The 15,401-nt window shown below is 48.7% G+C and overlaps 1 protein-coding gene across 1 annotated transcript in view; it reads left to right on the top strand.

The window, feature by feature from the left end:
* Nucleotides 1-15,401, top strand: part of Nol4l (nucleolar protein 4 like) — a 127,472-nt gene that overhangs the window by 75,833 nt on the left and 36,238 nt on the right. The gene's annotated exons all lie outside the window — the stretch shown is intronic.

Below are 15,401 nucleotides of genomic sequence, written 5' to 3'. Positions count from 1 at the left end.
TTATTTATTTTTGTCTTTTTGAGACAGGGTCTCTGGTATCCCCAGATGGCCTGGAACTTACTATGTAGACCAGGCTGGCCTCAAACTCACAAAGATCCGCCTGCTTCTGCCTCCCAAGTGCTGGGATTAAAGGTGTGCTCTACCACACCTGGCCTATTTATTTATTTATTTATTTATTTATTTTTGTCTTTTTGAGACAGGGTCTCTGGTATCCCCAGATGGCCTGGAACTTACTATGTAGACCAGGCTGGCCTCAAACTCACAAAGATCCGCCTGCTTCTGCCTCCCAAGTGCTGGGATTAAAGGTGTGCTCTACCACACCTGGCCTCAGCTTCTTAAATAATCTACTTAGGGACTGAGTATGAAGCACAGTAGTAAAACACTTAGCACTTGCAAAGCCCTGGGTTTCATCCCCAGTACCACAAAACTATGATGAGGATGAGGATGAGGATGAGGATGAGGATGATAAGAATGAGCCTATTTTTCCCCACAGCCTTGAGATACCTCCTCTATTCGATACCTTACCAGATTTCCATTTAGTCAGAATCAATTTGTGTTCAGTCCACTGGCCTTTGCCTGTTTTTACAGAGTACTACACTATGCTAAATATTAAGGCTTTGTAATATGTTTTAGTACCTCGCAGGAATTGTTGCTCTCTTGTTGACTTTTCTTTTTCAAAGTTTTAATGGCTGGAGAAAAATATTTATTTGGGAAAAATGCTTCTTCAATGCCTAAACATTTTTGCACCCCCGTTTTGGTGGCAGAGGTCCACCTTACTTGGCCATGTAAGAACTAAACTGACACACTTGGACTGCAGGTGGATGGTGAGACTGGAACACCATCATCCTAGAACTAGGGTCTCTAAATAGGTCAGTCAGTGGTCCCTACCTCCTGAAGATGGTGTCAGCACAACTGGCATTCTTTTTTCAAAAAAGATTTATTTATTTTTATTTTATTTGTATGAATGTTTTGCCTACATGTATGTTGTGCACTATGTGTGTACAGTGCCTGTGGAGGCCATAAAGGGGCATTGGATCCCCTGAAACGGGAGTTACAGATGGTTGTGAACCACCATGTGGGTGCTGGAAACTGAACCCAGGTCCTCTGCAAGAACAGCCAGTGTTCTTAACTGCTGATCCATCTCTCCAGCCCCCTGAACAGTCTTTGACCTCAAGAGAAAGTGACTTCTCAGAGCAGGACAGGGGAAACTCACTGTCAAGCATATTTGGTTGTGGGGTTATTTTCCTGATTGATGTGCTATTTATTGAATGTCCACAAGTGTTTTATAAAAACTTGCTTTGACATCCATATTCTCTAAGAAAATGAATGCTTTCATGGTTTTGTCTGGACAGCACAGGCTCACAGAGGCCCCTTTCCTCCTCTGGCCTCCCTGAAGCTATGTGGGAAACAGAAAACAACCAATATCCTGTTTCCCCAATGGGCTGGATACCCTGGCCCCAAAGAGCTTGCATGTCCCAGGCAGCTCCTCAAGCCTTTGACCCCTTCCAGGCTTTGAGGATACTGAGATGGCCTTTTAACTTCATCACCCAGGAAAAAATGTTCACAGTGCCCACAGTTCACCAGCGCAGACAAGACGCTGTCTAGGCTGTGAACAGAAATCCTGTGTGCTGGCCTGGCCAGGGCCTGCCTCATCTGTATCCAGGGAAAAGCTGAGATGGAAGTTCAGAGCTACCAGTTGAGCCCCCATAACTGAGGGGAACAGTGCTCTCCTCTCAGAGCTCTGACCCTGAACTGGCTTGTAAGGCAGCCTGGTAGCTAGTGCTCAGGCTCAATCCCTAAGGGCAAGAGTGATCCAAGAGGAAAGGAGGCGTCTTTCCTGGACTGGGCCAGGAAGGAGCAGCTCAAAAATGTCCAGATGGTCACTGAACCAAAGGCTGACCTTGTGACCCTGCACTGGGTGCAGCCTCACTGAGACCCAAGGGGAATTTGTGATCCTGTGTTTAAGGCCTGGATTTTATTTATTTATTTATATTGCATACTATTTTTGTACCCTCATGCTGGTGGGAGAAAATGCCTCATTTCAGTTTTGGGGTACCTCTTTCATCCAGAGCTAGTCATATATTTTGGGCAGTGAGCTTTCCCCCAAACCCGACTTTTGTCACCTTTTTTTTTTTTTCCTGTCAAGGCAGCAAAATTCAGACTCTGAACACAGTGGCTGTGGCTCTCACACTCTTGTAGGTCCTTTCTATGTGGTGGCCGAGCAGGCCTGTCACCCCAGTAAGGAGGGGCTCGATGCCTGCCTGACTCCACTCTGTGGGCGGCAGGGCCTTTGTAACCAGACCTGGAGGATGCAGGAGGGCTTCAGACGCTTCAGCAGCTGATGTCTGGAGATCAATTAGAGATAATGGCTTTGCATGGACCCGGAGAAGCGTGGCCAAGCTTTTTCCTGGTTGTGACTATGTTTACCTCATTAGCAGGCTCCCTCTCTTTTAAGGGTAGATTTGTGCTGGCTGCTTTGTTTGGTGCTAGAGGATGGATGGTGTAGACCCTGTAAGGGCTGGTAGCTCCCCCACCTCTATTCAGATGGAGAAGGAGGCCCCAGACTGTTTCCCTCGTTGTGACACCTCCACCACTGTGTGTGCTCCTGAGGAAATCCCTTCCTTGGTTCACTCAGAAGTCATTTATTTGTTCATGCTAAGTGATGGATGCCATTGAGCACTGGGGTTATGGCAGTGGAGAAAACAAGAGAACCAGTCCACTCTTGGTACTCATAGGCCTGGAGTTGATAAGTCAGTTAGTAAAAGAAAATATAAAAGAGCAAGGCGTTTGGGGTAAAGACTCAAAATGGAGTAAGAGACTGAAGAAATGGTGTGAGCCAAGCCCTGACTGATGAGAACCAGGAGGGTCTGAGAGGTGTGTTCTGAGGGAAAGGAAAGAACAATCCATAAAGGCAGTTCTGACAGGGTTTGCCAGCTGACTACAAAGTTTGCCATGTGTGACATGCCATGTATGCCTTGGGGCATACCTGCCACTGCCAGAGCAGAGCAGGGTATGGCCAGGTGTGAGAGCAAGTGAGGGCATCCAGGGGCTCTGGTTTGGGCATAGCTGCCTCATTTCCCCTTCTGAGGACTGCAGCCTTCCTGTTCAGGAGGAACAGCAGGTCCAAGCTGGGTTGTAGCATGTTTCAGAGTCTAGTTTTCATTAGGACCCCCATCCTCAAGAGACACTTGAGACTCCTCAAGTGAAGGAGTCCAGGGCATTGCACGCTGGCATCAGGCATGTCACTGACAAAACTGGGCAATGGCCCAGAGCCCACTCACCAGCCTCTTATCCTCACTGGCTCTTCTCTACCCTCCTGATGCCCCCCATAATAGGACCTAGAGAGTGCTGAGCTTTGGGGTGGGCTAAAGGCATTGGGAAGAAGGGTATAGCCACTACAGCCTCCTCAACAGCACAAGTAATACAGCCCGGGCCTTGGCAGCCTGAGGTCTTTAAAATGACTAGGTATCACCTTGCACCCGGGCAAAGCGGTGCTGAGGAAGCTTGCCACTCTTCCCTCCACAGTATCCACAATTAGAGGAACTGCAGACTCCCCTACCACAGAACAAGCAGCAGGGCCCTGGCCCTGAATGTACCCTAGGAGTCCATACTCTAGAGAAGGCACATGGGAGCAGGTATCCTGACTTGTCTGGTCGATCCAGACAGGAGCCCTGTGACTCAGGAATGCCGTTGATGACTCGTCAGAAGCAGCTTGTGCAGCAAAATGTAAGGTTCTCTTGGAAGAGTAGAGGAGAGTTGGTTCTGATGTCTGCAGTGCTGAGCTAGTGTCTTGGCAGTATTGACCTTTTCCTTATGGTTGTAGGGTGGCTGCTGTTGCTTTGATCATCTTATTCCCATTCAAGGTGAGAAGAAGGTGGTGCAAGGCTAGTTCAGCAAAATAAAAGCATTCCCAGAAAGCCGCACTAGCCAGAGCTCATAAACGAGACTGCAGAAGAGAGTATTTTTCTGTTCCACATAGTTGAGAAAGACAAGGGGGAATGTGCATTTCGGTACCAGGTAAGCTGGATTCTGCCACAGTATCTGCTATGGCCGGGGTACCTTCAACTGAACTGGACATTGTCTTTGGATGGTAAGATGGCCCTGGCTGGAGCAGGAGGGAAGAGTAAAGAAAGGAAATGGGGGCAGTGGAGAGAGGCAAGGAGACAGCAGGAGCACTAGATGTTGAGGGCCTATGTGTGCCAGATACCTCACACACACTTAATTTAGTTGCCTACGTGTAGGGAATCCAAGGCTTCATTTCAGAGCACCTGAGTAACTTGCTTAGAGTCATAGTGTTAGTGACAAAGCTTCATTCCCTTTACCCTAATGCTATTTATTATTTTCCAAGGCCAGGGGCAAGGGCAGAGAAAAGAAAACAAGAGGTAGTCATGAGGGAGGGACAGGCTAAGGCTGCCAGGGTTCCAGCACCCTCAGCTTCATGAGATAGGCCCAGGTCTATTTCATCACCATAGTAAATGTGCCTACTGTAGGCTCTGGCACACAGCAGGGGCTCAATACTTGCTGTCCTCTAACTATGTTATTGGAGGCTGACAATTCATACCATTGTCACTAGTGCTCACTCAGGTTAGTGGTTGGTGAGGCTCTGAGCCCCACTGGCTGTCTAGCTCAGGGGTCCTATCTTAGTATGGCCTGTCATGCATCCTGGAGACCCACACTTTGGTCCAAACCCTAGCACATCTCTTGCTTCTAGCTCTGCACCTTAGGTCTGGAGGCTCCAGCTTCCTTGCTACTGGCTGACTGAGCCTAGTCTCCCAGAATCTCCAGCCTTCCAATGCACATGCTATTAGTATCACCCTTGTTACTGGATGACTGAACAGCCAGCCCAAGTAGAAGCAGTGGGGTGGCAAAAATTCGTTCCAGGGTGCTCTGGGTTACTGTGGCATGGTAGCTGGCCTGGCTTGTTGCCTCTCTCAAACTTTCAGTGGATGCATATTGTCCATACCAACCCATGAGGCACACGACAGTTTGGTATGGTTTCAGACTGCCCATAACCTATAACCAATATCCATAGCAAGAAATGACATTGTCCATACCCCAAAGACCCTTAGTGTCCTTCGTAGACACCCAGACACCACCACAAGCAGGTGGCAGTAGCCTGACTTTTTTTTTTTTTTTTTTGGTCTTTTTGAGACAGGGTCTCCCTGTAGCCCCAGCTGTCCTAGAACTCACCATGTAGACCAGGCTGGCCTTGAACTCACAGAGATCCGCCTGCCTCTGCCTCCTGAGTGCTGGGATTAATGGTGTGGGCCACCACATCTGGCCAGTAGCCTGACTTTTAACAGCACAGATGGGCTTTGCCCATTGGGAAGTGCAGCACATTGCTCCTGTGTGCAGGCTAGGAGCGCCATGTGCACCATGTTCCTTCACTATGGGAGTGATATGCTCCTATCATTTGCCTCCCCTCCTCTGCTCGCAGGAAGTTCAGTAGTTTCCTGGGGAGGCAGGAACTGCTGTGAACATGCTGCCAGCAGTGCTCTAGGGTGTGCTCTTTAGAGTCCATCTGTCCTCATTTGCCATATGCCCCCAGGAGTAGAAGCTCTGGGGTAAGTGGCTTTGGCCTTGTGGTAGAACCTCTCCCAAGGGGCCAGGAAAGAAGGGAGAAGAGGCCTGAGTACTCCACTTACTCCATCAGTGTCTTGGCACTGTGGCGTGTTCAGCATCACCATGTGCACAAGGCAGTCTCTTCTGGAGTCAGGGCTGTGGGGCCTGAGTGAGGTCATGGTAAGTCCCTGCTGTGTGTGTTGCCATGAGGATGCTGCCCCTGAGCTTACCTTCCCTCTGGGGAGATGAGGTACCTTGCTTAAAACTGGCAGTTCCACAAACATACTGTATGACAAGATTGACAGAGATCTGTCTCCAGACAGGGTGTCACCTCCGAGCCAGCTGGGTGTCCTGTCACCTTGGCACTGGAGTACAGCAGGGCCTACCTAGGCATGGTGACTGTGGACAGGGCCTTTGTTGATAGTCTAGGCATCTTCCTACCTAGCAACACCCCACACACCTATCAACATAACTTACATGTCGCCTCAGCAGAGGCCTCTTGAATCCACCACCTCCTTTCTTGAAGGTCACATAACTGTCAAGCTCAGATGGGATACACCTCCTATGACCAGCATCAGATCGAAAGCTATATGGCCATCTGCTTAATGTCCCTCTCCCTGCTGACCTGAAGGTTCCTAGGGGCAGACCTGCATCTGAATCATCCCTATGTCACCCTCACCCTCATAGTGACTGAAACAGGGGAGGGCATGTGTTTGTGGCAGGAGTACATACTTGAAAACCCGCATGTTCAAAGGCATGGAAGGGTTGCTTATGGGTGAGGGGGACAGAAGATGAGGACTCACAGCATCATTCCCAGAGAGGAACTGAAGATTAGGTCAGCAGGGCTCTACAAGGCCTGGAATGACAGACCAAAGTGAGCTATCTCTTGATTCTGTAGCATCTGGGAGCTACTGAAGGTTTTATAGCAGGAGAGGGACAGGACCAGAGGGTAACTGTTGGTGTTTTAAAGCAAGACACTTCTGAAAAGAAAAGCAACATTGTAACTCTTACCTTTGGCTATGGTTTCCAGACAAGTACATTTCTACATTGTAACTCTTACCTTTGGCTGTAGTTTTCAGGCAAGTGCATGCCCATAAGTAAGGCTCTGTTGGTATATTCATTATGGGAAATCTAGAGAAGGGACAGCACATAGGCTTGAACTGCTACCCTTAGATTTCAGCAGAGATAAGTCCTGAACTGGCTGGGAAAGTTGCAGCAAGCTATGCAAAAGTTGTCTATTGGGAGGAATAAAACTGAGTTAACTGAACTACTCCTCAACCCCCAGATGATGTGTTCTGACGCCAGGGTTGTGTGAAATACAGACACTCTCCTACTTCCATGATCTCCCACCCTCTTTGATTCAGAGTCACCTCTTTCAGGAACCTTTTCCCCACCCCTTTAGAAGAGATTTCCCTCCTTTCTCAGTAACTGTGCTGTACCCAGGACATCTCCTTGCTATGGCACTGGTTTAATTGTCCCCACTATGATGTGGACAGGGGCAGTTCATGGGGGTATAGATGGGTGCTAGCCTGACCAGATATTAACTGACATATTTTTTTCAAAGACTTATTTTTATTTTATGTGCATATGTGAGTGCCTACATGAATATATGTGCACTATGTATGTACCTAGTGCCAACAGAAACCAGAAGAGGGCATTGGATCCCCCAGAAGTGAAGTCACAGATGGTTGTGAGCCACTGTGCGTGCTGGGAACCAAACCCAGGTCCTATGCAAGAGCAGCAAGTGCTCTTAAGTGCTGAGCCATCTCTCCAAACCCTTAACAGATAAAATAAATAATATGAGTGTATTGCCTGCATGTAGGTTGGTCTACCCATGTCATGCAATGCCCTTGGAGGTCAGAAGAGGGTGTCAGATCCCCTGGAACTGGAGTTTATGAACAGTTGTTAGCTAGCATATGGGTGCTGAGAATTGAACCTGGATCCTCTGCAAGAGCAGCCAGCACTCTTAACCCCCAAGCCATCTCTCCAGCCCCAGAAAGATATCTTAAAACCATCCTAGTGAGACAGGAAAAAATAGATGAATAGAACAGAATAGATCATCCCAAAAGCAATAGGACATTGATATAACGATGTCATTTCCAATCAGTGGATAATGATGAGTATTTATTTACTTATTCATTTATTTATTTATTTGGTGCTAAGGATCAAGTCCAGGTCTGTATGCACACTAGACAAGCACTCTACTACTGACAGCCCTCTACTCTCAGCATGAGGGATTAAAAAAATAAGCAACTGTTAGTTGGGTGTGGTAGTTCAGGGTTGTAATCCCAGCACTTGGAGGGTTGAGGTGGTAAAATAGCTGTAATTTCAAGGCCAGCCTGGAATACACAGTAAGCTGTGGTACCCCAAACTACAGTGAAACCCTGTCAAAAAAGAATTTTTAAAAAATATTTAAAAAATAGTGTTGAAGGGCTGGGGATATAGCTCATTTGCTTACCACTTATACTAGATTTGTTCCTCAGCATCAGGGGAGGAAGGAAGGGGGGGGAAGCCAGGCATGATGGCACATAGTAATCCAGCACTCAGGAGCTGAGGAAGGAGGATCAAGAGTTCAAGGCCAGCCTGGCTGTATAATGAGGCCCTGATGAAAGTAAGGGGGGGGGGCATTTTCGAAAAAACCCCCACAAACTTGTAGCTCAGTTGATAGTGTTTGCCTAATGTACCCTAAGCTCCAGGTTCAACCCCCAGAATTACATAAAGCAGGCTGTAATTCCAGCACTCAGGAAGTGAAGGCAGGAGGATCCAAAGTTCAAGGTCAGACACCTTGGCTCAATAGTAAATTCAGGGCCAACCTGGGATATGTGAAACTCTGTCAAAAAAAGTGTATGATCAAAATACATTGTATGAAAGCCAGGCCTGGTGGCACACACCTTTAATGCAAGCACTAAGGAGGCAGGAACAAATGGATCTCTGTAAGATTGAGGCCAGCCTGGTCTCCATAGTGCGGTCCAGACCAGCTGTGGCTATAAGGAGACCCTGTCTCAAAAAGGCCAAAAAAAGCCAGGTGTGGTGGTGCACAACTTTAATCCCAGCACTCAGGAGGCAGAGGCAGGCAGATCTCTGAGTTCAAGGCCAGCCTGGTCTACATAGTGAGTTCCAGGACAGCCGGGGCTACAGGGAGACCCTGTCTCAAAAAGACCAAAAAAAAAAAAAAAAGGCAAAAAAAAAAAAATGTTCCAAAAGAAATTATGATGAATTATAATAAAACCATTGAAGGTATGAAAAATAGAAATCTGTAACTCTAAAGCCCTATAGGGAAAAACAATTTAACCTGGTAAAGCAAAATTATAAAATTTACTTATATCAAAACAAAACAGAACATATCATGGGGCTGGAGAGATTACTCAGTGGTTAGCACTGGCTGCTTGTGTACAGTATGCCAGGTTCGGTTCCCAGCACCCACATGGCAGCTCACAACTGGCTGTAACTGCAGCTCTAGGGGATCCAACACCCTCTTCTGACCTCCGAGGGCATTACACAACAGAGGTGTACTTACACACATGCAGGCAATACACTCATACATATAAAATAAAAATAATAATATATTTGGGGCTGGAGAGATGGCTCAGCAGTTAAGAACACTGGCTGTTCTTGTAGAGGACCCAGGTTCGATTCCCAGCACCCACATGGTGGCTAATGACTGCCTGTAACTCCAGTTCCAGGGGATCTTACTCCCTCTTCTGTCCTCCTTGGGCAGTGTATGTACATGGGTGCATTTATACACATGCAGGCATGACACTCATACATATAAAATAAGAATAAATTTTAAGCCAGATGTGGTGGTACATGCCTTTAATCCCAGAACTTGGGAGGCAGAGGCAGGTGGATCACTATGAGTTTGAAGCCAGCCTGGTCTACATAGCAAGTTCCAGGCCAGCTGGGCTGCAGGGAGACCTGTCTCAAAAAGACTGAAAATAAACAAAATTTAAAAAAATTTTTCTTTGGTCTTTTTGAGACAGGGTCTCCCTGTAGCCCCAGCTATCCTGGAATTCACTATGTAGACCAGACTGGCCTTGAACTCACAGAAATCCACCTGCCTCTGCCTCCTGAGTGCTGGGATTAAAGGCGTGCACCACCACACCCGCAAAATTAAAAATTTTTTTTAATTAAAAAAGTCCAACAATTCAAATAGAAAAATGGACAAAGGATATGACTAGACTATTCTAAAAAATAAGAATAGCGTAGTGTAAGGACTACACTTGTAATCCAAGTACTTTGGAGAAGACTGAGACAGGAGAATAAAGAGCTCAAGGTGAGCCTGGTTACATAGTGACATTCTGTCTCAAACAAACAACAGAAAACAAACCACAAATGGCCAGTAGACCTGCAATGTATATAACATCCACAATCTTCTGTGGTTCACCCTTGACCAGCCTGGCCAAGGTACATGAGACTGCTACAGTGACATAGCACCTTCCAGACAGTGCTAGCGGCAGAGTGAGCTGGTACTGTGTTCTTACAGAGGGATGTAACCATGATTGGTAGCATCTACAGTCTTAATTGTGATGGTGGTGATGGTGATGAAAGCCCCCATGTGTCATCTGTACTCCCTTTAATAAGACCAAGCTTTCTTTGATGACAGCCTCAGAATTCACATTTATATAACATCCTCTTGGTTCTTTGGGCCTATTCATTGGGATGGGAGATACCCATGTCATACTGGGAGAGAATCATAGGTCATCATCAGGGACTATCTTGGAGGCTGGCTACCTTACCTAGGTATCTGGAGGGGGTGTGTCATCTGTACTCCCTTTAATAAGACCAAGCTTTCTTTGATGACAGCCTCAGAATTCACATTTATATAACATCCTCTTGGTTCTTTGGGCCTATTCATTGGGATGGGAGATACCCATGTCATACTGGGAGAGAATCATAGGTCATCATCAGGGACTATCTTGGAGGCTGGCTACCTTACCTAGGTATCTGGAGGGGGTCTCTCTCTCGCTCTCTCTTTCTCTCTCTCTCTCTCTCTCTCTCCTGTTTTGTGTTTTTTGGTACTAAATGTCTCACTTCTATAGGCATGGGACTACTTCTGGAAGAGCACAGTCACCTCATAGGTACCTGAGGTCTAGCCCCTGTGTGGCTCCTAGTGTGCACACTTCACCAGCTTTCCCCATACCTGCTCTAGACCCTCTCTCTCTCTCTCTCTCTCTCTCTCTCTCTCTCTCTGGTAAGCAGGACATCTTATTGCTTACCACCATATTACTGTGAGATGAAGTCTCTCATTAAACCTAGAGCTCACTGTTTCTTTCAGCTACTTGGTTTCTCCAGGCCCCACCCCAAGCTCTGGGATTACACACATACATGAACACCTGTTTTTTTATGTGGATACTAGAGATCCAAACTCAAGTCCTCTTGCTTGCACAGCAAGTACTTTTATTCTCTGAGCCATTTCCTCGGCCTTTTTGGCTTTTACATATTTAGTAGGGTGTATGTGCATACCACAGTGTGTATGTGGATGTTGAAGACAATGTATGGGAGTTGGCGCTCTCCCTCTACCATGTGGGTCTGGGGAACTGAACTCAGGTCATCAACCTTGGCAGCAAGTACCCTTACCCACTGAGCCACCTTGCTCACCCTTTCCCCTTTTTTTGGGCAGGGTGTCATATAGTCCAGGCTGGCCTCAAACTCACTATGTAGCCAGTAATAACTTTGATCTCTTGACACTCCTACTTCCTGAGTGCTGGGATTATAGACATGTCCAGTTTATGCAGTGCTAGAGATAGAATCTAGAATCTTGTGCATACTAAACAAGCAGTCTACCAGCTAAGCCACAGCCCCCAGTCCTTGGGTTTCTAAATTCAAAGTGGAAAATTGGTTCAAGTGCTAGGTTAAACATACTATCCTATGATCCACTTTGTAACTGAGGAAAGGAGGCCTCCAGAGACTGAAAGGTGGTGCCAAGTCATCTGTGTGGTGTCACAGCCAGAACTTGACTTGGTCCCATTTGGCTAGATCCTTTCTGTTTGTTTTGTGGTACTGGAGTCCCCTTCCAGTCTCATATTTGCTAGACCAGTGTCTCCTAGGGATTTGTATCCCAGTGCTTGGCTAGACCTATTCTCCCTCCTGCTGTACTTGTTTCCTTTTAATCCCATCTCCCCAATCTAGAAACCCGAGTTTGCATCACCTCAGCATGCCCACAGTGTACAGACTCTGCACACTTGGCCCTCTGTATTTTGCCATTTCCCTGCCTCCCCAGCAACACTGGCCACCTTTGTGCTTCTCCAGACCTTTACATTAGCTTTCTGCCTGAAGGGCCATGCCTCAAGGTCTTCACCCAGTTGTCAGCCTTCCACTGTCTGGGGTCAGGACCCTATGTGTTTACTCCTGGGAGGGAACTTCCCTGACCCTCCACCATAGCCCATCTCCTCCTCTTCCCTTCACTCTGTTTCCATCTTCTGCCTCTTTTCCACCTGAATCCTTGTCTCCAGAATTTGCACATTGCATGTAGCTGGTATCTCTCCTTAATTTCATAATTTACAATAACTATAGTAATGACAATGAATAGGGTTTTTTGGTGGTGGTGGGTTTGTTGTTGTTTTGGAACAGGGTCTTGACACATAAACCAGGCTGGCCTTGAAATTGCAGTGCTCTTCCTGCCTCCACCTTCTGAGAATTAGCATTTACAGGAATGCACCAGCATGTCCTGCTCATGGTGAGTCCAGGACTATTTATTTATGGAGAATACTTTTTCTAGCTTTCTTGTCTGATTGTCTCCTCACCATCAGATTCAAGCAAGTATTCTGGTAGAGAACCTGGCCTGGGGAGCAACCAGCAAGGACACTACAGGGATGTCTTCTACATCGCTTCAGGAGGTACACACAGTCAGTGTCGCCCCCCACCCCATGCTTTGTGATAGTTGATTTCATTGCTTGGTTGGTGTCCTCTCCACCACTCTAGTGGGCAGGTAGTCTTTCCCCTTTGTCATTAATAAGTAATTTGTAGTGATAAATGGCCTTTCAAATGCTTTGAGATGCTTAACCAGTGTCCACTCTGGTCAAACTTATGATCCTGTCATTCCTCTCAATAGCAAATATCTAGGTCCTCTGGCCAGGACCCTGCTTTGGGGACATGGTCATAAAAGGCTGCTTAAAGGTGCTTGCCACTTCTAAGATGCTTCACAGAGCATATGCCTCCAGTATCTGTTCACAAAAGTGCCCACTGCAGAGCATGGAGGTGACTTGGCAGTGCTGCCCCCTTCCAATAGGGCCAGCTTTTTCTGCATCACCATGGTCTCCTTCCAAGGTTGGAGCTGGGAGAATTCATGGTCAAAAATCTAGGTCACCTAATTACTTGTGGGGACCCACACTGTGGCCACTTTAAGGCCAGAGGGAGTTGGGCAGAGGCACAAGGACACTGAAAAACATCAGCACAAGGTTATTCAAGGAGCAGCCCCTGTAGGGAGAATTGGGAGGCTCCCCTCGTTCACATGTCTGGTCATCCAACGAAGGTGGCTCACCGCAGGCTTTCCCCTAAGTTCTGTGGGCCAGGGCTTTCGGGTGTTTTATCTCATGGATGGTAAATGAGTGCACACTTCATACCTAAAGGAACTGGAAGCTCTGCCCTCCAGGCTGCACTGTTCTCTTTTTATCCAGAGGAGAGGTGGGTTATCTGGTTCAATTCCACCTTTGAACTTCAGAAGGATTTGGCTTTATATTTCAAGCCCTGATGTCCACCACTGCTGTGAAATAGTGACTCAGGCCAGAAGTCAAAGGTCTCTAGAAATGTGTTGGAAAGAGACAGGAAATCCTTAGCCCGAATTATCTCATTCACAGCAAGGAAGGACAGTTCCCATGTTGGAAACACCCACATTTCCCTGGATGAACTAAGCCAAGCTGCGGCGGCTCAAGGCTAGCAAGTGTAGGTGGGGAGGTAGCTAAGCACCTAGACTCCCACACCCTAAAGGATGGGAAGTAAAGATATAATACAAGAAGTCGGGAAGAGTGAATTGGTTTGAAAATACATTTAATTTCAGGAATGAAAGGCGTTAATAAGCAACACGCTTAAAACCTTTAAAAAAAACCGAGAATTTAATATCGACAGTAAAATCTTTAGCATGTGCGGAATGAAATCTGTGTGTTGTTAATTTGAAGTGTCATCTTTTTCTAGTGGGTGAGCAAGGAGCTCGGAAGGTTATGTAGTTCCAAATCTCACCTGTAGAGGGAGCCTTGCCTACCTTAGATTGTTCACAATGCAAAGCTTTCAGTGGAAGAAAGAAAAGGGCTTTTTAAAGAAAAAAAGTTGGAGGGTTAAAGGCAGTCTGTTTCAAAATTGGAAACAATCGCGGTGGCTGTCTCGTTTGCTCTCCTCTGCTGGGTCCACGGTGAACGAGTTGTAACGTAAAGGAATCTGTAGGAATTGCCCTTCCTCCTCGGACGCGGCCAGAGGAACCAGGAGGTGGGATCCTCGTTGGGTTTCTTTTCGGGGGCGGGGCATCTCCCCACCGAATACCACGACCGCCTCCCTCAATCTGCGTTAAAGCACCAGCTGTATCTGAGGCCGATCTGTTTTAGCCCGGGCTTTGGATTTGGGGGGGTGGGGCATGTGCCCCTAACCCATTTATCTCTGTTGAGGTTTTGATTCTACCTTTTGGGGACTAGCTTGTTAGGTCTCAGGCGAGTCTGAGGTTGCCTGGAGATTCAGGATAACCCCCCTGGCCACCTCGAGCCGCCCCATTCCGTCTTCTCCTGAAGCAGGGACGGAAAAGGTCTGTTTGCCCGGAGAAGGAGGGCGTCTCGGGCCGCGTGCACCTTCCCGCTGCAGAGGGGAGTCCCTACGATCGGTGCGTGCCCAGGTCTGGGCGGCATTCGTATTCTCCCATGAGTTTACAACTGTAGCCAGCGCCGTTAAGAGCCGGCACCTTGCGGTCTGGCGGAGCACAATGACCCGCGGAGTGGGGCGGGGGACCGCGGAGGGAGCCGGGAGCGAGCGGGTGGTGGGCGCTCCGGGTCGCCGGTGTGTTTGGGTCGAACAGGTGAGCGCAGTCTGGACACCGGCGCAGGCGGCGGGGCGGGGAGGAAGGGAGCAGCGGCGGGTGTAAACTAAGTGGTGGGAAAGAGACAAAGGAAGAGAGGCGAGATGGTGCAGAATAGAGGGAAGGCGAGGGGAGGGGAGGGGAGGGGGCGGCCCGTGGGTAGCGCGCCCAGGAGCTCAAGCTTGAACTTGATGGAGAAAAGGGGGGCCCTGAGGTGGGGACGGCGGCCGGACAGACAGTGGCCACGTGCCTGGCTTTCCCAGGCCAGGATCCCACTCGGACCTCCTGGGTCTGGGCCCCCAGGTCCGGCAGTCCTGCCCGGGGAGGACCCGCGTCCCCCGAGGGAATCAAGAGAGGCATGGGGTTCAGGGCTTGTCCGAAGGCCCCAGGGCACCAAGAGTTCCCGACGTCGCCCGCCTGAGTCACTTTCTTTGGGTCAAGTCTCCCTCTCCTGGCCTGAAGGCAGACAGCTTACACGGCACACCACCCCCATCCCCCTGGCCCCAGGACCTTAAGTCCGCAGCCTCAGGAGCCAGGGGCCAGCCCAGCTCCCACCGCCTGGGTTCCCGGGCTCCGTGCCCCCGGGATCTTCGTCGGAGCGCTTCTCCCTTAAGAGCGCTCTCTCCCGGAGCGCACCGCAGCACGTCCAGTGCGCCCTCGTCCCCCATACCTGGCCCAGCGTCCCCCCCGCTTCCTTCTCTCCCCTATCCCTGGGTGCCGCCGCCTCCTCTCCTCCCCTCGTGCCCACTCCTCCCTCTCGCCCGCCCCACCTCCTCCTCCTTCGGCTGCCCCTCCTCCTCCCTCAGAGTGCGTCCTCCCTGCGCTCCCCTCCCCCCGGCCCCCG

Source organism: Nannospalax galili, unplaced genomic scaffold (assembly GCF_000622305.1).
Source record: "Nannospalax galili isolate Female #2095 unplaced genomic scaffold, S.galili_v1.0 scaffold1357, whole genome shotgun sequence".
Lineage (NCBI taxonomy): Eukaryota > Metazoa > Chordata > Mammalia > Rodentia > Spalacidae > Nannospalax > Nannospalax galili.
This window is presented reverse-complemented; position numbering and strand designations above follow the sequence as displayed.